General features: G+C 36.8%; 1 long non-coding RNA gene across 1 annotated transcript in view; it reads right to left on the bottom strand.

The window, feature by feature from the left end:
- Window positions 1-97: 97 nt before the first annotated feature.
- LOC133531183 (uncharacterized) overlaps window positions 98-25,307 on the bottom strand; it is a 111,075-nt gene continuing 85,865 nt past the window's right edge. The window contains exon 2 of the long non-coding RNA XR_009801491.1: window positions 98-243. This is a non-coding gene — a long non-coding RNA (uncharacterized LOC133531183). The remainder of the gene's footprint in view (window positions 244-25,307) is intronic.

The following is a 25,307-nucleotide window of genomic DNA, read 5'->3' as shown; positions in this document are numbered from 1 at the left end:
AACGTTGTCAACTTTTTGACCGACATAAGTGGGTAACCAAAAATATGGAAGGTAGAGTTAAGGAACGCAATCTCCAAAGGCAGAACTTATGCAAAAGTGTCCAGTGGTCAGCTATAAATAATAGTTCCAAATTTCTCCAGAGTAGCGCTAGAGTAGCTAAGAACCTAGGCGTTATTGACGGAGTGAAGTGCGCTGTCTATGATTTGATTTTTTTTTCAAGTATTCTAGGTATTGTAGCGCCACCTGTTTAAGGTTTTATGACTGACACTTTTTGGTATATGGAGATTCCATTCCTTATCTCCACCTTCCGTAACCAAAAATGCTACGTTACGGGAATGCTGTCAAATCCGTCTGCGCAAAATTACATACAGATGAGCGCATTTTTTTTCAAACAATAATACACGGTTGTTATCTTCATTGACAAAGCAGCGATTGCTTCTAGTTTCTGCAGTCGTAGTAAGTAGTGCTCTGATGCCTACGAGTGAAAAAAATAAATAAGAAAAATACGCTCGTGTACGGAATTCCCCTCAAACGGATTTGGCCGCTCTGGCTTACTTTGCAAGGTGTCTAAAAATGAGCATATAACTACGATTCCACCAAACAAACCATCGAAAACTTGATGAAATACTGTCCAAGATACTCATATGCCAGATGCGTCCACGAGACAATCTGTGGAAAATAGGTACCAAAGCATAGATCCCTTCAACATAAAACAAATAATTGAAAAAGAAGACACGCTAGACTCATTTATAAAATATACTAAATATGTAATAGACACACTAAAGACCTTCAACAAAACATAGAAACATAACATACCAGATCGCACTTTTAGCTGAAAATTTCGGACACGGCCGCCCGTAACATCGGGGGCCAGTCTCACCAAAATACTACTACATAGTCACCAATAACCACAACAATAGACAGTACCTACGAAACAAAGAGCAACCGGCCGCCCGTAATTCTAGCGAGGGCCGATTGACTCACACCAATGACTCTACAAACGAAAAAAAAAAACCCTCGTAGTGACTACTCTGTTCGTAAGAACGCTAAGCTGACAGTGCAGGCAACTTTGCAGAATATTTTAATTCCATGCATAATGCATGGGTTAAAATAGATCGCAAAAGATTCGTGAATTTCGGGCGGGAGTGACACTCACACACAACTAATACAATAGGTTGCCTATAGCTTTTAGCTAACTTGCTTGCTTTTTGATATTTAACAAATTTAACACACATCAGTGAATTTAAAGAATAAGGATCAAAGTCAAATGGCGTTCTAAAAGTTTTAATCATGTCTATAAAGTTTTATTTGACAATCCACCTCTATTTCAATTCCCTTTGCTTGCACTGTGTAATTACGTTGTATTTGCCTGCGGTATTTTCGGACCGATACGATCTTCAAAGCCTGAAGAAAAGAGTGTACTTCCATCTTAAATACTGGCAACGCACTTACAACACTTCTGGTATTGCGGGTGTTCATGTGCAATGGTAATAGCTTACCATCAGGCGATTCGTCTGCCCGTTTGCCTCTTATATCATAACAAAAAGTTGCAGGTATAATATCTTTTTCCACAGAACACAATAGATTTCGGTTTAAGTATTGTCTAGCCATGGCCAGTAAATCATATTAAACCCAGTCTTGCTATAAATTGAGGTTAGTCCGTGGTTTATTGTGAATTATTAGGTAGGTATTTATTTTATATTTGTAAGGGAACTTTATGACCATTTCTATGACTCAGATAGCGCAGTGCATAAGTAGGTACCAGGGTAGTAAAAAGTAGAGGCAGTGGGCAGTCATATATGTACATTAAGACATAACGCTTACTTGATGTTTGGTAACACACACATACTTACGAACGCACGCAGCGCAGAAATAACACAAAACTGGCAAAAAAGGTCACTTCAAAAATAGTGTCAAAAAAAGAAACGCCCAAGCGTCAAAACTGAAATTAAAAAAAAGAAGTTTTTTCTTATAAAAGTCAAAAACAACTACAGTGCGGAATAAAGTTTCTCAAGCCAACACAGGTGCGGGAATATGAATTTTGCCATTACTACGCGAGTTCATAAAATCATACTCATAATGTCGTGTGGGCTAGGTTCCAAATTATGGAAGATAACGGAATAAATTATGCGTAAATGTATATGGAAATAATTTTCTAGATTAAATTAATTTCATTCATTACATTTCATTTCAATAATTTCAGTTAAAAAAATCGAACCTAGTTTCGGTTTTAAAGGTCCCTTTTTATAGTTTTTCGTAAATAACTCGTAAACGGTGACCCGTAGCAAAAAAAATTCTTATACGCAAATAATCTATATAATATTTCCTACAAGAAAGATTCTGTACTACATTTTTTCCCTAGGATCAATATTTAAAAAGATAATCAAGCGGGAAAGTTAATTAAAATAAATTCTATGGTAAGTTTTGTTAATTTTTAATAGCAAAAAATGTTGTTAAACGTAAGTAATTTACACAAAAACTTCTACAAAAAAGATTCAGTACACTTTTCGCAAGGATCAATATTAAAAAATATATTAAAGAGGGAAAGTTAATTAAAATCAATCCTAAGGTTCCTTTTCTTCTAGTTTTTCATAAATAATTCATGAAGTATGACCCATAGCAAAAAAAGCTTATACATAAATAATAATCATAAAAATTCCCACAAGAAACATGATGTGGAACAATTCTCGCTAGGATCAATATTTAAAAAGACACTAAAGCGGGAATGTTAATAATAATCAATTTTAAAGTCCCTTTTTAGTTTTTCGTAAATGACTTGTGATTGGTGGCCTATAGCAAAAAAATATCCGAATTCATAAATAATCTACATTAAATTTTTTACAAAAAACATTTAAAACACTTTTCTTTAGAATCAATGTTTAAAACGATATTAATGGGAGGTCCCTTTCTTATTTTCATAAAGAACTCGTAAACGGTGGCCCATTGCAAAAAAATGTTATTGTTTGCAATATTCTTACCCTTGGAGTTACACACAATTTTTGTCATCACACTTGCGAAGAAAAACCTAAATTTTAAGCGAAGTAATTCTTAAATACGGTGACATTTCAAACATTCATCCGCCATATTGTCATTCTTTGACAGGTTAGGCATCGAAGGCAAAGCCTATCTGGCATTCAACCACGATTAAAAATTCGATAAAAATATATAAAATGCCTATTAAATTATTCAAATTAAATATTTTTTAAGATAAACAATAAAAATAAATTATAAATAAAATATTAACGTCAGTATTTTAAAAGTAAAACTCATTTATACCTAATTAGTTAGTATGAATTAGTGACACAATTTAAAAACAAATTTTTCACAATCCATAACTCCCGCGGGAACAACACATCCGTTTGTCCTTCAGTATACCTGCATGAAATAACATATTTTTCGGACAAGTGTGATGAAAAATAAATAACCTCTTATGAATCACGCCGAAACCAGTGTCGCAGTAACGCGAGAATAGATGCTCTTTGCATAAAATACGAGACATTCGCGACGATGTGTGCTAAAGATTGCGTTATGACAAGTACAGTCGCGCACGTAACTAATAAAAATATTATGAGTAAATTATGGAAGGTGGAGGTAAGGAATACAATCTCCATGTACCAAAAAGTGTCCGTCAAAAAACCTTAAATAGGTGGCGCTACAATGCCTAGAATATTTGAAAAAAATCAAATCATAGACAGCGCACTTCACTCCGTCAATAACGGCTAGGTTCTTAGCTACTCTAGCGCTACTCTGGAGAGATTTGGAACTATTATTTATAGCTGACGCTGGACACTTTTGCAACAGTTCTGCCTAAGGAGATTGTACCTTCCATAGAGTAAATCTTACACAAATCGACTTAGTCCCACCGAACAAACAAACATTTACAGCAAATAGGCCACAGCGGCACTTTTACGTGTCAATTTTTTACAATCAATAAAAATAACAAAATACAATTACAACTTTGGAATAAATGAAATATTACATACTTTATTAGATATGTATACAGTTTCTAAATGTCGAATTACCCAAAAAAACTATGATAAAAAAACAATAAATATTAAAATTCTTTAGAGATGTATCTCCAGTTACCCGTGAACAAGATGCATGTAACTGCGTCGAAATATCGGGAGCTCAAAAAAATATAAATGGTAATCACGGTTTATATCCCGGTCGATTTAAGTCTAGTGAAGCTAACCGTGAATCATTAAAAACTGTTATCATTAACGATTGTCTTGTTGGCTACGCGGGCTGGCCTTTATGTTAAGACTTTTCTCCTCGCCTGTACACAATAGACTGTGTAAAAGTTCTCCATAATGAGAGGTAACTCCGAGAAACCTTGTCGCTGTACGAGTAAGAGCGAACACGGGAATACCTTTATACGCCATTATGGTTAAATATTACTTTAAAGAGTTTACAGTAAAGTTATAATTATGCTTTATTACCTTGTCACAATGAGCCTAAAATAGTATCACGGCTTAATTTTATAAATGGATCAACATATTTAGTGGGGTTAACCTTAATAAACCTTAGTTTAAAAAAAAAAACAAAAACTTAACTAGCAGAAAAGGTTTTCATTCAGCTTGGGGTCAAGGTACCTTTTGGATACCTTGTCGGTTGGTCTTCCGTAGAAACCCTTTCAAAAAATGACAATCGCAAATCTATAGGGGACTACTACTGGCCTTAGCGTCTATTTCAGACGATCTATAGTGTAATGTCCGCAAAACATCTTTTTTGGTGACTGAAAAGACCGATGCGAGAGCGGCATACTCTGCCACAGAGCTGGCAAGGGAAGTTCGCGACGGACTGTGACGTTTCGCTACGGTGCCTTTTTTCCCTTTTGTCTGCTAGCGCCGCAAACCAGGCGTCGTCGCAGAACTTGCGACCATCTCCAACGCACTTGCGCCACTCCGCTCGCTTCTCCGCAAGCTTCTCCCAGTTTCGGTGCTCGATCTTAAAAGCTGCCATATCCTTCTTGGCGCAGTCTTTAAAGCGAAGCAATGGCCTTCCAACATCTCTTTTTGCATTCGCTACCGCACCTAGAAGAACACGGCGTGGCAGTCGAGAAGGTTCCATCCTGTACACATGCCCCAGCCAACGCAGTCGCCTCTGTTTGAGAAGCGCGGTCAGGCTGGGCAGCTGTGCGATTTCTAGAACCTTTTGGTTTGTCACCCTGTCCTGCCATGATATGCCCAATATCTTTCGTAGGCAGCGCATATAGAGGGAGTTGACGCGGCGTTCGACTTTGGCATACGTGGTCCAGGTCTCAGCCCCGTACAAGAGTATGCTCAACACAGAAGCCTGAAAGACCAGCATCTTGGTGCTAGTAGTCAGGAGTCTGTTTTGCCATACACGAGTACTAAGCTTCCCGAACGTAGTAGCTGCCTTACCGATGCGAACGTCAACCTCTGCGTCGAGCGAAAGATTGTCGGTTATTGTCGAACCTAGGTAGCAAAACCGATCAACTACCTCTAACGGCGTGTTATTGAGCAAAATTGTTGGGGTTACAGCCATGCCCTGAGCCAACACAACTGTTTTCTTAGTGTTAATAGACATGGCAAACAGGGAACATGCCTCAGAGAATTGATTAATCATCATCTGAAGCTCACCTTCAGAGGCAGCAACAAAAGCTGCGTCATCGGCATAAAGAAGGCTGTCGACGAAAAGGTCCTCGCCATCTTAAATAAACACTTTTATTCAAATCTACCAAATTTACTAGTCTCTGTTTAAAATTGATGTAACTACCAACATAATAATTATGTGAGGTCACTATTTTCATTATCAGACATTGAAAATACAACCAACTTTTATTTCGTACGGTTTTATCCCAAACCTTATCCAAAACCGGGTATACCAATACTCGAATTTGTCCCTTAGTAAAAATGTACCCAAGCACGCATTTTACGTGTATTGTAAAAACAAGACACTTTTATAGAACCAGGACTATCTGGTATCACCCCGTCCGGTTTTAACCGAACATACCTACGATAAACTAAAAAAAACTGCAGACCTAAAAAATAATGCAAAATTGCATTACGTTTGTATGTTATTTGTAGGGGAGATTAGTCCAAACCGGTACACGGGATAAAACCAGAACACGGCAGTGTGACTTTCAGATTGACGAACGCTTTAGTCACTGCTGTAAATAATCTTGGTTAGTTTTTCAAAAAAAGTTGAATAGTTGCCGGCTTATAGAAATTAAATAAGAATAACGTTTTTAGCGGTACCTGGTATAATCATTTCATGGAATTCATCATACCAATCTGTCGTACGTTGAGGTAAGTACAATTTTATTTTTTACGCAATTATTGTATTAAGGATCGACAAATATTACTTCAAAGACACTTTGGGATTATGATCATTATAACAGCTTGATTTGTTATTAGAATATATAATTTACGTAGCAGTAGCCTATAAAAACCTACTCACCCCTCTGTCATCCCTACTCAACCCATTTTACGGCACTTCCCTCTTAGTAATATCCACTATTTTGTGATATTTGAGGTTTTTAAGTTCACCATTCCAGTACCAATATTAAAAAGCATTTGCAAATCACCTCTGTTAAATATGAAAATTGCTTTCTCAAGTACGCACGGCAGCCGGCAAACAATGTGCGTTGTTGGCGCTTGTTCGTTTTCAATGCATTTAAATGACTGCTTTCTGGCTCGTGCATATTCAACAGTTATGATTATAGCTTACAACTTTTTTGCTAGATTAGGTAGATCTCTCTTATGATGAATCTGGGCAGCAACCGATTTTGACATTTGCGGGAGCAATACGGCAATACTGCTGCAGTAATGCTGTTGCAGTCTGGATCCGAACGGTACCTTAAGACGAAACTTCCCCGCGCGATATCGCCTTTTCATACAAACGCAGTCCTCATTTTCCTCTCTGGATAGCATTATTGAAATTAGTTTTACACAATTGATTGTATATCAACCATGGCTGTGCTCCTACGATCGATATTTCTCGAATTTTTATAAGAGTTAGGAGCATCTAAACATTTGCATGAAATTTTTCGCTCCTAATTTTGTCAATAATCAAAAAACCGAAAAAAGTCAAACGTAGGGGCATAGCTATAGTTAACATACATCAAATTACGCAAAAATATTTTCTATTATATCAGTATGCAGAGAGGAAAATGAGGACTACGTTTGTATGGAGAAGCGGCAGTCCCCTTTCCTCTTAAGACAGTTTCCTGTTATCGTCTATAAATTCATTTCTCTTCAATGGCCACTGAAAAAAACATCCTGAATGCCATACAGTTTATATTATGCTAAAAAAGTGACGAACTCAGAAAGTGACGAACTCAGAAAGTGGCGAAAACAGAAAGTGACGAACTCAGAAAGTGACAACAATGTGATACTGTGTCTCGAACTTGTAACCGTCAGATTAAGCAATTAGCCCCTGCCATTTCTTATTATTATCTGAAACTCAATCGTAAAGGTTTTCCCAGGTGAAGCTAATCACAGACTAATAATGTGTTGCGTTGATACAAAACTTAAAGCCTCTGTTCCGATACTGCTGAAATTGTATTTGTATTAGGTTGAGAACTATGCTCTTGGGGCTAAAAGTCCTAATACTAGACTCAAACCAAAATAAGTTTTCTCCCATGATGGCGTCATTAGAGTGACAGGGAGAGATGCCCGCAATTCGTGAGCTTCGATTTTACCACCACTAACCACCTTTTTTTTTAGAGCGGTACCACGCCAGCTTTCGCCGACGCCGAGCTCACGGAGATCTGCCTCCACTTTATCCGCCCAACGATATGTTATTGATAAAACGCAAATAAATACGCTTAACTTTACTCGCGCTAACGAAAACTGATGCCCAGACGTTCTTGGCTCCGCCACGTTCGTCGCCGTAAACTTTGATTTCCCCTGACGGTCTACAGTGAGCCAATCGTACACAATTAACTGACGTTAGCTACACCTAGTTAAGAGTCACGCGAAGTTAACCGCCGCCATACAATCGATGGTTCATTTAAAACAACATTCTGAAATAACATGAAGATATACTTATATTTACCATTCAAAACTTCTACTGGTTCTATTTTCTTTGTATAACAATTGAACATTATACAGGACTTGTATCAGAACATAACGACCCGCGTCGTAAGCTCTGCAGGCGCCACGGGTGACTTCGAAATTGAAGTTGGTGTGCACCAAGGCTCGGCACTAAGTCCTCTACTGTTCAACATAGTCATGGACTATTTAACTAGGGATTTACGGTACTGTATACTTAGTCAAGATAAGTATCCGCGTAGAAATTGTTTAAAAACTTTCAACCCCATTTTCACGCCATAATTTTAAATAAATGGCGACAGCATTGTACTATCATTACTAAACTTTGAGTATTCACTTTAACGACTCTTGTTCAAACAGCTCAACATTGAGGCTGAATCGAATCTATATTTTGATATTAAAATGATGTCATTTTGTTATGATTTGCCCATCTCGCTCGCGCCAATACACGTACGGTCACAGACTTAAATTGTTAATCCACTTAGGGTTCAAGCTGTTTTGGTTATCAATACTAACGTTATGATGTGTCCAACGTAAAGTGAACCCTAAATGGCTTAACCAGTAGGTTCGTACAGCTCGGTACGTCCTTAAATTATGTCCAAAAGAGAGCTATGGGCATTGTGAATGTCATCTCGCCTTGTGTGGTAGGCCACAGCACAGCGGATGTCATTCCAGATCAAGAGCAGACCCCAACTGGGGTAGTACCTCCAACTTACAGAAAACAGCAGCCAAATAACACTAGACCCTACTCATAGTGTTGTGTTCCTGCCGGTGAGTAAGGTTGCCAGAGCTCAACGAGGGTGCGGAGAGTTGCAGCCATACATAAGCTACGGAGACTGCGTACCATCAGGCGGACCGTATGCTTGTTTGCCACCGACGTAGTATAACAAAAAAAATGCACGCGCGAATGAAAATAAAACGACATGATTTTGGTATCTCAATATAAATTCGAGTTGGCTTCAATTTCACATACTTACTCTTGTCTAACCATTTCTTTCTTAATAGTAAGATTTAACTTGAATACTTGCAAAGATTTACTAATTCTATTTGAATAATTGTTATTGCATTTAACTGAGTAAAGTTCAAACGTCTAGTAATACAATTCCCATTTTCGCAGCTTTAAACCTACTTTTGCTTTACAAAGAGAGCCGCCTACTCATTATAGTTAAAATATTATTTAGCATTTTTCATGCTCTCAAAGTGGGTAGTTTTGATGAATATCACATGCTATTTTTTATGCCAATCGATTCCATTCCTATCAAATTAAATAATAGCCACAAATTAAATAAAACGTTTTCCACAAATGTATAGGTAGGTAAGGTAGATATCCTGCCTTGCAGAAAAATGTATTGCCGAATTTCACTTGCAAACCAACTTTTCGCAGACATTTCATTTGGCAGAATAACTTTTCCCAAATAATTATTTCGCAACCATTTCATTTCCCAACTCCATAGTTGGGAAATGAAAATTGCGTACTAGGTTGGGTTAGGTTAGATTGGATTATGTGAAGTCGGGAAATGAAATTCGCCCAAATGAAATTTCTGCGAAAAGTTGGTTGGCAAGTGAAATTCGGCAATACAATTTTCGGCGAAAAGGGAGAGAACCGTATAGGTAGGTACAATCGGGGACATTCGCGGTGAACCACCTTAAAGGCTATCTTTTAAACGTCTTGTAGGCGTTGAGGCGATAACACACAAGTAATAACCAATAGTATGGCACTTAAAAAAGTGGGTGTCGGAAAAAAGTTAGCTCAGGTAAAGTTTATTGTCGTCCATTGTCTTTGTAGTGCAATGCCGGCCATTTGCAAACTAAGATAAGGAATGCTAATCGCATCCTTATTGGTTATCTTTAAGGAATGGCGAAGTTGAGCCTAAACAACTAATCAACTGCTTTTACCCTTTATTAAGATAAATAATTCTAAATGCATCGTAATTAGTTATCTCTATGGGAGGCGGAGTTTAGCTCACTCGTAAGGATCGAGGCAAAAAAAAAACCTAAACTGGTACTCCTCGAATGTCCCCGATTGTACCTGCAATAAACTTTTTTTTTAGTTTATTATTTAAACAAAAGTAAACAGGCCATTCTATCTGTGATATTCGCTATCCAATATGTTACTAAGTACGCTCGCAGCGTAATTACGCCTCGAACAATTAATTCTCTCGCATAAGATAATTAATGGGAGAGATTCGTTTTCAAACGATTTCAAATGAAGCCTTACACTTTGTAACAAGTGTGTTGTTGAGTCAGCCAAAGTAACGTATCAGATTATGCGTCAAAGTATTTATAAAAATAATATCAAATATAATTTGTCAAAGAAAACTTTGTAGCCACAGTAAATTTACTGCCATCTTTCGACACATGAAAACTTTTAGAACGCCATTTGACTTTGATAATTATTCTTTCACTGATATGTGTTAAATATCAAAAAGTGGTGCCATCTTACCAGACATAGGCCAAAGGTTATGGCGCCATCGCTCGAAACCATGCCGCCATATCTTTGGCCTTTGATCTATTAGATGGCGCCTCTTTGATATTTAATAAATTTAACACATATCGCGTTCGTTCTAAAAGTTTTAATTATGTGTCGAAAGATGGCAGTAAATTTAATCCCAACTACCGACAGCATATGCCATCATAATGTTCGTGTGACTTGCAATAGATTTTACGATACAATACCGTTTCCAATCGATAGTTTGAATTAATTGATGGAAACAAACCTTTGGCGATGTCTGTCGGTTCCGTCCCTTATTTACATCGTTTGCAACTCAAACCGATGTTACGGACGCCATTATTCAATTAGTTAAAGGTTGATTGCACAAATGTTTCTGCCCTAAACCTGTATTTTCAGTCTGATGGAATAGGTAAAGGGAAAGGTATGGTACAGAATAAACTTAACACGTTCACGAACAGTCTGCCGAGAGACGTAAATGGAGAGCCTCATGATATGGCACCACGTCTGTAGCCGATCATTTTTACTTTGACAAAACCGCTATCCAGGCGGCGAGTTTTCATAAGAGTATAATGAAGACAAGTATCTTGTGCCATTTTAGGCACATCTAAAGGCTTTCTAGTGTCGCAGCAAAATCTTCAGAGTGACTTACCGACGTTAATGCACCACCAGTATAAATAAGGACATGACGCATGCTGCGGCACGACACGACGGAGGACGTTACGGCTATAGATGAGATGCCGTATCACGAGCCTCTTAGAATAGAATAGAATAGAATATCATTTATTTCAGTATAAGTACACAGTTATACAATAAATATAGAGAAAGAAAGAGAAAAAATGACTTATAACTAACTTGTACACTGTATATAATTATACTGAAAAAGGTGAACACTCAGCATAATGCCAGGTCCTACTGAAGTAGTACGCTGACGTTGGTCATCCGTGGACACCTGTAGGGAGCGAAGTTGCGCGCAGCTACCAACTACAGTTAAGTTACTGAGATAACTATAATAATTACGACAGTAAACAACAAAGCGGCAATGAAGCAGTTGACATCAAATGTTAGTATGACTATCATCTTCAATGTATAAAGATGTTTATAAACTGAGCTGTCAATATGTGGCACAACTTTTATAGATAATGCAATGTGGCAGTCCGTCCTTAGACAGGAAAACATCATGTATGGGATTTACCTGTGTCACAGCAGGCAATTTAGAGAATGGCGCTGTATCGATGAACGTGTTAAGAGACCAAGACAAGATTCACACTAAGCCATCGCTAAGAAGACTCTCACATCAAATCAAAGTTATGCTCTCATTTTAAGACGACATGTTTTAATTACATGATAATTATGAACATTTACGACAAGTCTTTGTTTCGAGATCTTTTCGCATTTCTTTATAAAGAATCACGAAATTTTCGTCCCCCATGAAATACAATGTACCTATTTTTGTACGTCTGTATGTTTGCGATAAACTCAAAAACTATTGAACGCATTTTCATGCGGTTTTCACCGATAAATAGACTGATTCTTTGAAGGTTTAGGCCATAATTTGTTTAGGTCCGTGCGAAACCGGGAAACCGGGGCGGTTCACTAGTATATTATGATAAGATGAGGAACTACTTTCTTGTATGAAATAAAAAAGTCAGTTTTAATTTAATATTCTTCATAAGACTTTCTACTTGATTTGAGAATTTATTCTTGAACCGTTATTGAGACTAATTCCAAGGTACATATATGAAGATACCTACATCAGTTAATTTTGAGACATAGACACTGGTTGTTGTTAAAAAAAAAAAGATGTGTATGAAAAATTTGGCAGTTCTCTCATTGATCGTACAAGATGCAAGCCACTGAAAACAAAATATATGGAAAAGTGAACAATGATTTAGATTGTCTTCCTCACCTTTGGAATTTAAACATGAAATTTAGTTATTCCAGGTAAGTTACCTTTACTTTTGCTCTCTATTGAGACATTAAACGGCCTTTTCATTGCCCTTAGGCCCAGAATAACAAGCCTTTTACCAACTGTTGTAACTTCAAAGAATGTCCACGAACTTACTTAATTATAGTGTTTGAGTTGAGACATTTGTTAGGTTAGGACCGATCCCTGACCTTAAAACTAGGTCTGTATAGCTTAAAAAGTGCATGTGAAAAACTACTTTATTACAATGGTGAAACAGTTGAAATAAACAATGAGAAGCGTAGTTGAAGGTCGTTAAAGTTTGCAATTGTACGGTATCCTTTGGCTATTGAACCGTGATTGTTAATTTGTACTGGGTCGCTGAAATATACACGGTGGGTACGAGTAACCCGACAGATGTTAACAACGCATTCCTGAGGTAATAAGGAGTAAAAAAAAAAATTTTGGTCCAATTCGACATTTTTTTTGGGTTTGTGTGTGTGTGTGTGTTTTTTTCACACGACACGTTACATCTTTTTACATCTTGGCGAAAAAATTACCACAAATATTAAACATTAATAATATACGAGTTCCCTTTGAAACTTTGATTTCTGTCAGTAGGTATGTCTAAACCAAGTCACATAGTAGCAGTGTCGCAGTCAAAAATGCGTTTTTTACCTTTCACACAACAAATTTTCTCAAGAATGGTCATTATCTCTAAACCACGACCGATTTCAGAAAACTTTAACTGACATTTTAGTTTCTAAATGCGGAAAAGAATACACCTTTAACTGACATTTTAGTTTCTAAATGCGGTCAAGAATACACCTTTAATCCACCGCTCCCATTCGCCATCTCGTTGCGAATTTCCTATTTTCTGCACATGTATTGTAAATAACTATAATAATAATAATATATTAAAGACCGGGATTTATAGGCCCGTGAAATCCAAGGAGATACAATAATAATAATATATTCTTTATTGCTAGGTCGTCGGCGTACCCTACCACCTTGTGCTTGCCGTTCAACTCAACTCCTATGTCCAATTCTAGTACTTTTCGGACAACATGTTCAAGAGCTAGGTTGAAGAGCACAGGTGATAGAGCATCCCCTTGCTTTAGACCGGTAGTCACCGTGAATTCCTCTGACAACTCGCGCTTTATTAGGGGAAAGCCGTGAACAAGTGGCGGAAGCAGCTAGTGTCCTGGAACGAGAGGCTTGTATGATAGGTCTCAGGATCAACCAGTCGAAAACCGAATACCTCCACATGAAACGGTACAAAAACACACGCGTCAAGCGTGACAGTCTTCATGTTGGAGGCACCGTTTATCGTGGAGTTGACAAATTTCGGTACCTCGGATGCACGATTACCGACACAAACACCAGAGAGGAGGAGATCAATATACGCATCCAAAACGCCCTGAGATGCAGCGCAGCCCTCCATAAGGTGTTAGCGTCCAAGCTTCTCAGCAGAAATACTAAGTTACGGGTATATAAAACTATAATAAGACCAATCCTTATGTATGGCTGCGAAGCTTGGACACTAACACTGAAAGAAGAGAGTCAGCTCCTGGTAGCGGAAAGAAAGGTGTTACGGAAGATCCTGGGACCTATCAAAAGAGATGACTGCACCTGGAGGATCCGTAAGAATGCCGAAATCGAGGAGTTAGTGGCCGAACCCAATATCATCGGCGAAACGAAATGCCACAGACTTCGCTGGTTCGGCCATTTACTGAGGATGGGTGAGGATCGAGGTGTTAAGAGAGCTTATTTGGGACAACCGACTGGTCGCCGTCCAGTGGGTCGGCCCAGATACCGCTGGAGCGACAGTGTACAGGCGGATCTGTGCCAACTCAAAGCCGACAACTGGCAGGAAGTGGCACAGGATCGGGACAGGTGGCATTCTCTCGTTTTGGAGGCCAAGACCCTCTTTGGATCACTGCGCCACGATAGTTAGTTAGTTAGTTAGTTATTCTTTATTGCGTACCACATAATGAAAAGGGAATACATAAAAAGAACACACATTACATTAGGTAACAACACGCGGTCTTATCGCTCAAAAGCGATGTTTTCCAGACAACCTTTGGGTAGCAGGAAACCAATAAATTACAACAATGAACGGGTAGTGCTGATACGAGATTAGAATAATACTAATAGAAACCGCATCACATATCCAGCATGAATATATATGTTGAAGAATTATACTAAATAATAATAATATATATAACATAAATACATATACATAAATAAATAAAGGCAAAATAAGGCAGTGAGAGGTAATGAGATGAGGCTTTGAGGTGATTTCTGTTCTCCGTGCGGAAAGCGTCAACTTTCAACACGCTGCGCTAAACGAATTTGCCTCTTTCCGGCTCCGTCGAAAAGAAAAATAGTATATACATTTCTTACTTTACTGCCCTAAGCATGTAACATACTATTCCAACTCCCAAATAAATACAGGCAGGGAACAACTTCAATAGACTTAGGTAAGGATATCGTCAACTTAAATATTATTCTAAAATTGGTTTCCAACTCTTTAATTTCCATACTGAACGATATCTGCAATCGACAAGGGTGTTAAGTAAAGGTCTACGGATCACAAAGTTGATTCTGCCGGTGGCCAAGCCTAGAACTAATGCCGCCACATACCAGTTGTTAAGAATATATCGATGATAGTGACACTTTCAACGGAATAGATAAGTTTGTAATAGTTATCGTATTTTTTAACATGTTTGGGACTGGGGAAAATCTTATGCATATCTAATACCTACGTGAACTACTTATTTGGGCGATTGATTAGAATTGCTAGAAATTCTTCTTACTTTGGACGTTTGAAGACCTTTATAATTTCGCGTAACTAGGAACAGTTTTGAAGTCGAAATTTATAATTTCAAAAGGACTTGACAACTTCAAAATATTTTATTTAAATTCAATTTGTTTGTTAATCACAAATCAGTGGAATTGAAGATCGTTGAAGTTATTGCCTTAAAAATTCGTTTTTCTATAAAAAATATTGTGTTACTTGGCAGACAAATGTATATAGTTTGTTGTCAGTTGATAATGAACTTAGTTCAAAATTTCCTCCACATATTGTTATGAAGTATCTTATTTCTTATCATAATTGGAATGTATCAGCTTTTCATTATTTATCAATCGTAAATTAATAAATCATTGGATAATTATTAGTGATTGTGCCTTCAAATTAGTTTTAAATAAATTGCTCTGCTAATTATCTCTAAAAGAACTTGGTACCATTATCTAATTATTAAGAAATTGAATAAACATGAGTTGAGTTTATCTCTGCTTTTAAAAAGGTTATCAAACAATTAACATGTAACCCAATTAATAGAGGCGGCGATATCTAGTTGCTGTTGATATCTCAAAATACCCAAGATATATTTATTTCAAAAATATATGACAATTAAAATTATTCATTTCCTGGGAGGCTTTTGAGACGATTGAGACTTCCCAAAGTATAAATACATGTGCGTCTCTGCAGTCGCTGCTGGAAGCAGGCGGGGAGGTTGCGACGAGCCGAACATATTTGTTTTGTACTTTTCCGGCTTCGACGGACGAGACGTGCCCGGTCGTTCCGTGTAAGACCTGTAATTATTTAAAATTGATCAATTTCTTAGATCAAATTTGGCGAGACAGAGTTAACACATTTGTAGACATGAACAAATTCAAAAAACACAAAAATTGTTTTACGTTCGAATCTCTATGAGTTTCTTTTTGAGCAAAGACTCCATGATAAGATTAAATGGATCGTCATATCCAAGCAAACGTAAAATTCAAAATTTCTACGTGAACCACGTGAACCACGTTTCTGCAAAATTGCCGTTTTTGGGATACTATAAAAAACATTCACCAGAAGTGTTAAGGAGGGTTTTTCACTAATCTCAATTTCGACAAAAATGTGGTTACATAGTTCACTCAGAAAGGGGACGATGTGTTTTCAAATTGTGCGAAATTATTTACATAATACACACTCTACTCACTGTTTTGATGGTGTCTCAGATTTTCTCTCGTGTCCAGATGGTGACCTTCCTAAAATCGCATCGATTTTGGAAGCTGTAGGTCTCGGTGGGACAGGTGGCGGCACGTCCATTTCTTATTCGAATACTTCTACAAATATCCAAGGAAAATTAGCACAAAATCACGTTAACTTTCTTTATCACTGAACGTGCGCTGGTATAATAATACTAAATTAAAAGTAGAAAAATTATATGAAATATCGAACTAGGTCTATCCTAGGTACGAGATTTTTACTTACATGTTATTTAGGTGCCAGATACTCCGTGAATGACTGCTTAAGATCTTCATTAGTCTAATGAAGACAACTTTGTTTTTAGTTTTAAAGTTTGATAAAATTTTACGATCAATAAAATTCTAGGAGATAACTGACTAAGTTCACGAAAGTCGTAAAATCTTGACATTGGTCAAAATCTAAATAAACATGTCTGCTTATTAAGTGATAATTTGATCACCCAAGAGCTTCAGTTGAAAGTCATTATAAATATAGATTTCAACTAATTTTCCAAATTTTGCTCCTTACATTTTTGAACTCTGACATTTAAAATCTTGATAGTTGAACACGAAGGTTAGGTGCGCATCAATTTATATTAAACAAAACTACCTGTAAATTCTGCACATGATAAACCAAAATTAACATTATAGACTTCTTAAATTAAGCGACTAATTAGCACAAGATGTCCACGTATTTAACAAATGCAGATAATTTAAATTGGTGACATGATCTTAGACTTTTGAAACCGCTAGGTTACATAGTATGGCAGCTTATCAGTGCTTCTGCATCAACCTTGCAATGTTCAAACCAAAAAATAGGTCTTATCTCAGTCGTAAAATTTGAGTTGATAAGGTAGATCCGGCGGCAAAGGTTATGAATTGCAATGCTGCATAAATTCTGATATAATAATGCACTAAAAGTATTCCAATTATTGATAGATTAGGAATTGTAGTAGCTTTTCAAACAGTGAACAAAGATAATGAATTAAATTGAATATAAGTAATTCGCTGAAAGTTATTCTAGAATATGTTTCAAGACTATGATTGTTACTTAAATTTTACAACAGACAATGTTTATAAGTTTCGACTTGAAAATAATTACTAGTAACACCAACTATTAAAATCTGTTATTGATTTGCTGATGAATGATATTCAATCACAAAGTCTGACTGACGAGAAACCTGCACGGAAAAAATAGTTATGTAAAATTTACAGAAAATTTGCAAAATTTACAGAGAAATCTGTAAATTTAACACATATCTCTGTAAATTTTACAAATTATCTGTAAATTTAACATAACTGTTTTTTCCGTGTGTTACGGTAGCTTAGATGGTAGAGCAGTGGCCTGGTATTCCGGAGTGAATTCAAATTTCGTCCGAAACAGTGTATTTTACATTCTCCTATATCCCTAAATTTAGTCTAGACGTGCATCGCTTCTTACAGGAGGTCCTCGGGGGACCCGATCAAATTGATCTAAAGTGTAATAATTCCTTGGATGTTTGCAAAAAAATAATTGCAGTTAGGCGCTTTATTATTCCATCTTTTTATTAGCCTTACGTGCAGTAATCAGTACACTATCATCATATCAGCCTTTTATCGCCCACTGCTGAGCATAGGCCTCTCTTCTAGTACACTACACGTTTCATGATGGTAGTTTCAGTACACTATACAGATGTCTATGTCTACTAAGATAGATTATAGATTTTAAATTAGTTATTATTTTAGAAAAGTAGTCTTTATTGGCACTTTTTAAACCTATAACAAAAAAAAACTGTTTTTAATGAATAAAGCGATGTATATAATATTAGTAGTAGTAGGGTAAAACCGGGATAGATTCCTTATTGGATAGATGCCTAACTTTCAAAAAATTTAACTTCCCTATATTAGAAAGAAAATATAAAAGTTTAAAATATTAAGCACAAGCCTTCCAAAAGGCGTTGTCCAGGATTGAACGTGTTTGCATTCTTTTTGCGATGATCTCCGCGGCGAGTGCATAAAACGCCTCACAATTTCGGGTGCTAGTGCTAGTACTAACGGTGATATATCTTTTGAAGTGGAATTAAATTATTTTTTTGTCCTAATTATATCGATACACTAGTGCATGAAGTTCACGTTTCGATTTAGTGAAAAATTAAAAGGCATCCATGTCAAAAATGATAGTTGCCGCGATTTTTGGGGTATAGTTGCCTTTAGAGATTTAATAATTCATACACCAAGATATACGTGAGTTTCTTTTGAAATATATTATTATATTGTACCTATTCCAAAACTAATATATTTTCTATAAGGTTCGTATTCGTATGAGTTTATAGATAAGTATTACAAATGTATAATACCTAAGCATTATTAACGAAAGATTAAAAGTTTTGAAATTATAACACTTTTTCGAAAAGTTCGGCATCTATCCGGGTTTTACCCTATCAGTAGATAATGGTTAGCTATAGGAGCAACAATGTCACAAAGACAAATGTAGAAACCATTTTCTAGTCAATGCATATATTATGTTAATTTGCTCATTTGCATACGTTTAGGTATTCATAGCATCTAGCATTAGCATTGCATCAAAAAGACTATCAGGAAAACTGTATCTTTGTCTGCCGCTGGCAGTTTAACTTCAGATGTGCTATTTGCGGAAAGTTTCAATAAAGTTCCGAAATTTCAGTAAATCTTTATAGGAAATTAAGGAATCTTACATTTCGGAAACGGAAAATTTCGAATCCGATAAAACCATAATTTCGGAGACTTTCCGACAGCTTATGACTGGGTAAGTTTAACATCGTGACTTTTCAACTGTATGAGACTGAAATACTGCTGCAGTAATGCAGCCGACTGCATTGCTGCTGGAAACTGCAAAAGAAATTTATAAATTTATCTTTATCTACATAAAATATACCAACGAAAGTTTAATAAAGTATATATTAAAATGAAGTACACAAAATCAGGAATTACATATGACAATATCATTCAAAATCGCCTCCTCTGGCTTTGACGCAGGCCCTCAAACGACGAGGCCAGTCATCAATAGCGGCACGCACGATTGTCATGTCTAATTCCGTCACTGTCTTAACTATGGCCCGCTTGAGGGAGTTAAGATTTGTGTGGGGTTTAGCACAGGCTTTCTCCTCAATAACCTGCTATATGGCATAATCCAGGGGGTTAAGGTCCGGGCTGGAGGACGGCCAGTCTTCGTGGGCAATAAAGTCAATTTTGTTCCTTTGAAACCAGGCTTGAGTTGTTTTTGCCTTATGTGCAGGAGCTGAGTCCTGTTCAAAGATCCATGGCTGGTTTTGAAATAGGGTGTGGCTTAAGGGCTTCACTATTGGTTCGAGAATGGTTTCCAGTTTCCGGTTTTCACACCTTTTTCACAGAAATGAATCTGTGTTAGCCCTGAGTATGACACACCCAAAATCATGTTTGGCGGGTGCCCACATTTGTGCAACGCAATAGGGTTGTTTCCATCTACAAATCTTAGGGCAGAATTGTATCCCAATAAATTCTTTTGGATTATAAGAACATGTTAAACTACTTTTAGGGGACCTGTAATGACCATATTTTTGTAAATATTGAATTTAAAATATCTTTTGGCACACGTCACGTGACCAAACTCGAAACATCATTGAAGATTCTGATGACGTCACAACTCTCAGATTGACACTGTTGACAGTTAGGCGATAAACAACAAATAACAAATGTCAGTTCGTATCTTCTACGTGTGTATGTAGTTATGTGTCAAACCGTAAACTGTGACGTCACACAATTTTCAAAGAGCGTTTTGGGCGCGAAAGCATCTGTCAAAATATATTTTGTTAATTTAACATATTTAAAGCCGTTTTTAGTATAAAAGTTGAATTCTAGGGCAACTGTTAGTTAATACAGAACGTAATACAAGCATTTCAAAAAATTGGAAACAACCCTATTATGTTATTAGATTCTGTGGTTTCGACGACCGTTCTGACCCAGTGGATAGCGGCCCTGTCTATGAAGCACATGGGTTTGAGTGTTTTTTTTATGTATTTAAGTATTTATATATTATACTATCGTTGTCTGAGTACCAGAGCTAACTGTGGGGCTTAGTCGATGTGTGTAATAATATGTATCCTATAATATTTATTTATTTATTTGATTATTTAACAGCAAGTATAACTGGTATACTGTAACTGTTCTTGTGGAAATAAATAAAATGATTGTTTTTATTTCTTGCTGCTTGGATTTTTGACAATTTCAACTACAGTGCAGTCGGCAGTAATGACGCGCTGCAATACTGCTGCAGTAATGCTGATGTAATCGGAATCCAAACGATACCTTAAGTGGGTCAAAATTATTATTGTTGACTTGTTTTTTGTCCCCAAAAAATATGACGGGGTGGGGCTTTTTGTATGGGTTTTCTCAGGAGAACTATAATCTACAGTTAGAAAGACATGCTATAGCATTTAACTTTCTTTATTTGTCAGAGTACGACTGAATCGTGCCATTTATCGCCTTTACGATGCGATTAATTTCGCCATATTTGACAAATAGAGCAAGCTAGGGTGTTACATTACATCTGAGTGGCGTTCGACGCAGTTCCGCCAAGGCATCATAGAGTGCGCTGTCAAAACAATTGAAGTTATGCTATCAATCATTCTTCAGACGAAAACGGGAGAAGACGACGTCGGTGGCGGCTCCTGGGAATAAGAAATATAACCGAAAGAAAGACTGTGAGTTGAACATCGTGTTTCATTCATATGTGCTGTCAACTGCTGTCCCTAGTATGATACGCCCAAGAATTTTGACCAAAGTGATGCGGAATACAAGTCAATACCTAGCTGTATAACTATCTTTCGGGAAAACATTTTGGGCCCTAACAGAAGCCCTACTAAGGAAAGTAAGGTCACAGAATGTGTAATGCATTAGTTAAAGGGTCTATTTATGCGACCCTCGTTCGTTCCAATGTGCTTACACTGTTGTTCTGTTCAGATTTTTCGACCTTTTATAGGTCACTGCGATAATACCGTACCTAAGCTTGCTTAGTATGCCAAATTGTTTTACCCAGATATAAAAGGAAAGTCTGTACTTAGTACAGTGAAGTTTGATATAAATTGCAAATAATGGAAACAAACTAAGTTACCTTCATTACTTCGTAATCTCGCACTTTTTAAAGTCTACCATGAACTTTTAAACAGTATAATATATACATATTTTATTCACATCACTTTTTAGTTAAAACTAAGATAAATAAGTAAGCATAGAGTGCTCACTCCATACATCAGTTTTCTTACCAAAACGATTGTGACATCTAGCGTCAAGTAGCGGATTTATCAGTACCGCTACGTGATACTAGATGTCACGAGTGTCGTGACTGCCGAAAAGTGTATTGCTCAACAATTTACAACTAATATTACAAGAAGGAGTTGAAAATATCGGTTATAATATTACCTAGTTGACACTTGTTAAGCATTCGATTTTTCGTTTCGTATCGACTACGAAAATAGTAAGTTTTGATAAGAAAACTGTTCCCCTAGTGTACATTTATTCGACAGCGAAACGTGACGAACGCGTTTGCGTTAAGTGTCATGTTGTATGTGATTTTGAGTTTCCAAAACGTCCCGCTTGGCGCGCTGTTTCTAAACCCCATACAAAATGAGACTTAACGCAAACGCGTACGTCAGGTTTCGCTATCGAATAAATTTACACTAGGGATACTGATGTATGGAGTGAGCACTCTACATATGCTTACTTATTTCTCTATGGTTAAAATATACCTTGATTCGGACAAAGTGCCAAAAATATGTATACACGACCTTATTGCATATACATTGAAGTACTAGTGCCCGTGCCAATTTTTTAAGATATGGTTATCGAGCCACATGCTCCTCAAGTGAACCGAGGTTCCCCAAATGAAGCTCCCCAACATGATGATGATGAGAAAAGTACCTTTACCATTAACTTTCCAGCCAAGTTCACGGTATAACAGTAGTCCTATATTAAATTATTCTGATTAGGAACCATTCCGTCGCTTGATTAGTCCAGCAGATAACATTTACATTAGTTTACCATAATCAGAGCCTAGTAAATAAAGAAGACTGGCAGCCCCCATACAATATATGCCCCACGTGGCGTGGCGTACAAGAAAATATATGCTTAGCAGTGGGTGACTGAAGGCTAAAATGATGATGGTGAAGCTTAAAATGTTTGAATAGTACTTTTTTGCATAGGACAGTACCCAGAAAAGTTGTATTTTAAGTTTGAAAGTCATAAAAGCAAAGGAAGCAGATTTTGTACGTATAAAGCAAAAAAATAAGGCACGTGTGGGACGCAGTGTTGTATGGAGGTCTTGAATATTTACTAGTCTATGTCATAATGCAGATAGATATTAGTTTAAGTTAATGGACCAACATGTGTGCTTGTTAAGTGATGCTCAACTGTATCGAAATTAATTTGTAATTAAGAAGACGAAAATAACTGACTCGTAACCTGTTTGTTTTAATTATTATTAAAACAATTCATATTCGAAAATAAAGAGCTTTATGTAATCTTTACTTACTTTTGCACTTTCGATGATTTTTAGATATAAAATGTAGGAGCCAGTTTTACTACTATTTAAAAATAAATGACTATGGCACTTCTACTTCATACAAAATCGATTTCATATAAACTTCTAGAACGCCATTTGACTTTGATCCTTATTCTTTCACTGATATGTGTTAAATTTGTCAAATATCAAAAAGTGGCGCCATCTAATAGATCCAAAAAGCCAAAAGTGTGGCGGCATCGTTTCGAGCGATGACGCCACAACCTTTAGTCGATGCCCGGTAATATGGCACCACTTTTTGGTATTCAACAAATTTAACACATATCAGTGAAATAATAAGGATCAAAGTCAAATGGCGTTCTAAAAATGTTAATCATGTGTCGAAATATGGCAGTAAATTTACTGTGGCTACAAAATTTACTTTGACAATCCACCTCTATATTTCAAATTTTCTCTGGCAGCAACCAAGCAGGAAAGATTTGACGAAAGGATAGATTCTAAATACTCCTTAAATTTAGATTTCCTCTCATCGAGTATGCGCCCACTGTTGGACACCTCTCAAAATCTCCTTCAAGAAACTCGATTATCTGCTTCTTTTCTCCAGAGTGAGCCTGCAATCTTTTTGATGACACCCTCCCATCTAGAAATTTATATTTAATTAACTTTTACGGAGTTTTTATATATTTTTATAATCTTAAGTTAGATTTTACCTTACTAGGTATTCAGTAGGTATCCTAGTACTTCTACGTTTAAAATTTCACTCCTAGGTATTTATTTCGTCTCCACTGACATCATAAAACATAGTTCATAAACGTGGTCATTTTATGTATCGGAAAATGTGACACGACCGGTGGCATTTCAGAAGAATAATGGAGTAAAACTTATGAATACTGATAACAGTTATGTGTTTTTAGTCTCTTTATTATGAAGTTTAGAAAAGAGGATATATATTTCAATTGCTTACCGAGTCGAAAAAGAATGCTCGTAAACCTACATATATTGAGTCGATTACCTTATTAAGAGGCTGTCAATACCTAAAGCGCGCACACTGTCTATTTGTATCGGAGTAAATGAGATAGCACTGTCGTATGTTACTGGGCCTGGGCCAGGGAATAATAAGAAAAATATTTAAATAAAAAAAGTGGATTATTAGTGTAATATTTTACTCAACAGCGGTTTAGATATAAATGTTTTGTAATTGTGATTTTAATTGCAGACCCATAAGTCAAAACAATAAAGACATAGAACCGTTTGATTGTGATTTTAAGACGAATCTTTGCAATTATTTTCCATCGAGCCGAGTTCGTTCAATCATGTATCGAGTACAACCACGGTCTTTGAAATATAATTAATATAAACATATATTTTTCTTACTTGTCTAAAACAAATAGTCTTTCTTAAAAAACTGTTTAAGTACATTGATGTAAGTTAAGTAACATCAATTTCAAGGACATTGGGTGTTGACAGCCTCTTAAAGAGCATTAAATCCTAATGTCATGTTATTAGAGGTTAGATTTGATAAATCTGCGCGTCATCCTGGATGCCACGAACTATATATTGACAATTATCAGATTGTACCGAAAATTGCCGTGTCTGGACTGTCTGGACACTGCTTAAAGCGCGCAATCTACAGCAAACATGCGTGCGCTTCTGCGGCGCTATTGCTAGTCTGCCTGTGTATAGTTGATAGATTTGTAGCTGGCCCCCAACGGCTTATCCTTTGTCCATTGTTAACTAAAACGGCGCGTGCCACTACCTGCAAAAAAATAGACTACCATCATCGTCTAATCCGCCTGAGCGATTGACTCAACTTCGAGCATGCAATAGGAACATTATAAGGTCATAATGTCAGGTGATAAACAGTGACCTTTGACCCGGGGTCGTAACAAATAAAGACGTTATGACTACTAAAACTTCCTAGCAGTGTTGCCAGGCGTATGATAATTATAGTACGCCTAAAGCCCGACCAGAAATATATGATCGCATTTATGCGTTAGAGGGAGCAAGTGATATTGCTATCTTATTTCATCGCATAGCTGCGTCCTAAAGACTGGCCTACGCTGGGCCATCGTGTAGAGGAGCCCTAACGGCGCTTACGACGTTTTGGTCGTGTGGTTCACCCCCCGCTCCCCTCCTACAGGTTGCGATCGCGACAATTTCATTGTTTGGTATGGCTTCGCCTATATGAAATAATAATGCAAGGCAAAATTTGTTTAAACTTTGTACGTTTAGGCGCAATGCTCTAGATACCACTTTTCAAATCACTCGTTACGCTTTTAAAAAATTGTATGCTGCTTATTCGTTTATCGTTCCTAAATCTTACAATAATAAAAAAATGAAATGGTTGCAGTTTCTTCATTATAACTAGGGATGTCATGAATATTCGCATCGACATTCGCA

This window comes from Cydia pomonella, chromosome 24, assembly GCF_033807575.1.
Source record: "Cydia pomonella isolate Wapato2018A chromosome 24, ilCydPomo1, whole genome shotgun sequence".
Taxonomy (NCBI): Eukaryota; Metazoa; Arthropoda; class Insecta; order Lepidoptera; family Tortricidae; genus Cydia; species Cydia pomonella.
This window is presented reverse-complemented; position numbering and strand designations above follow the sequence as displayed.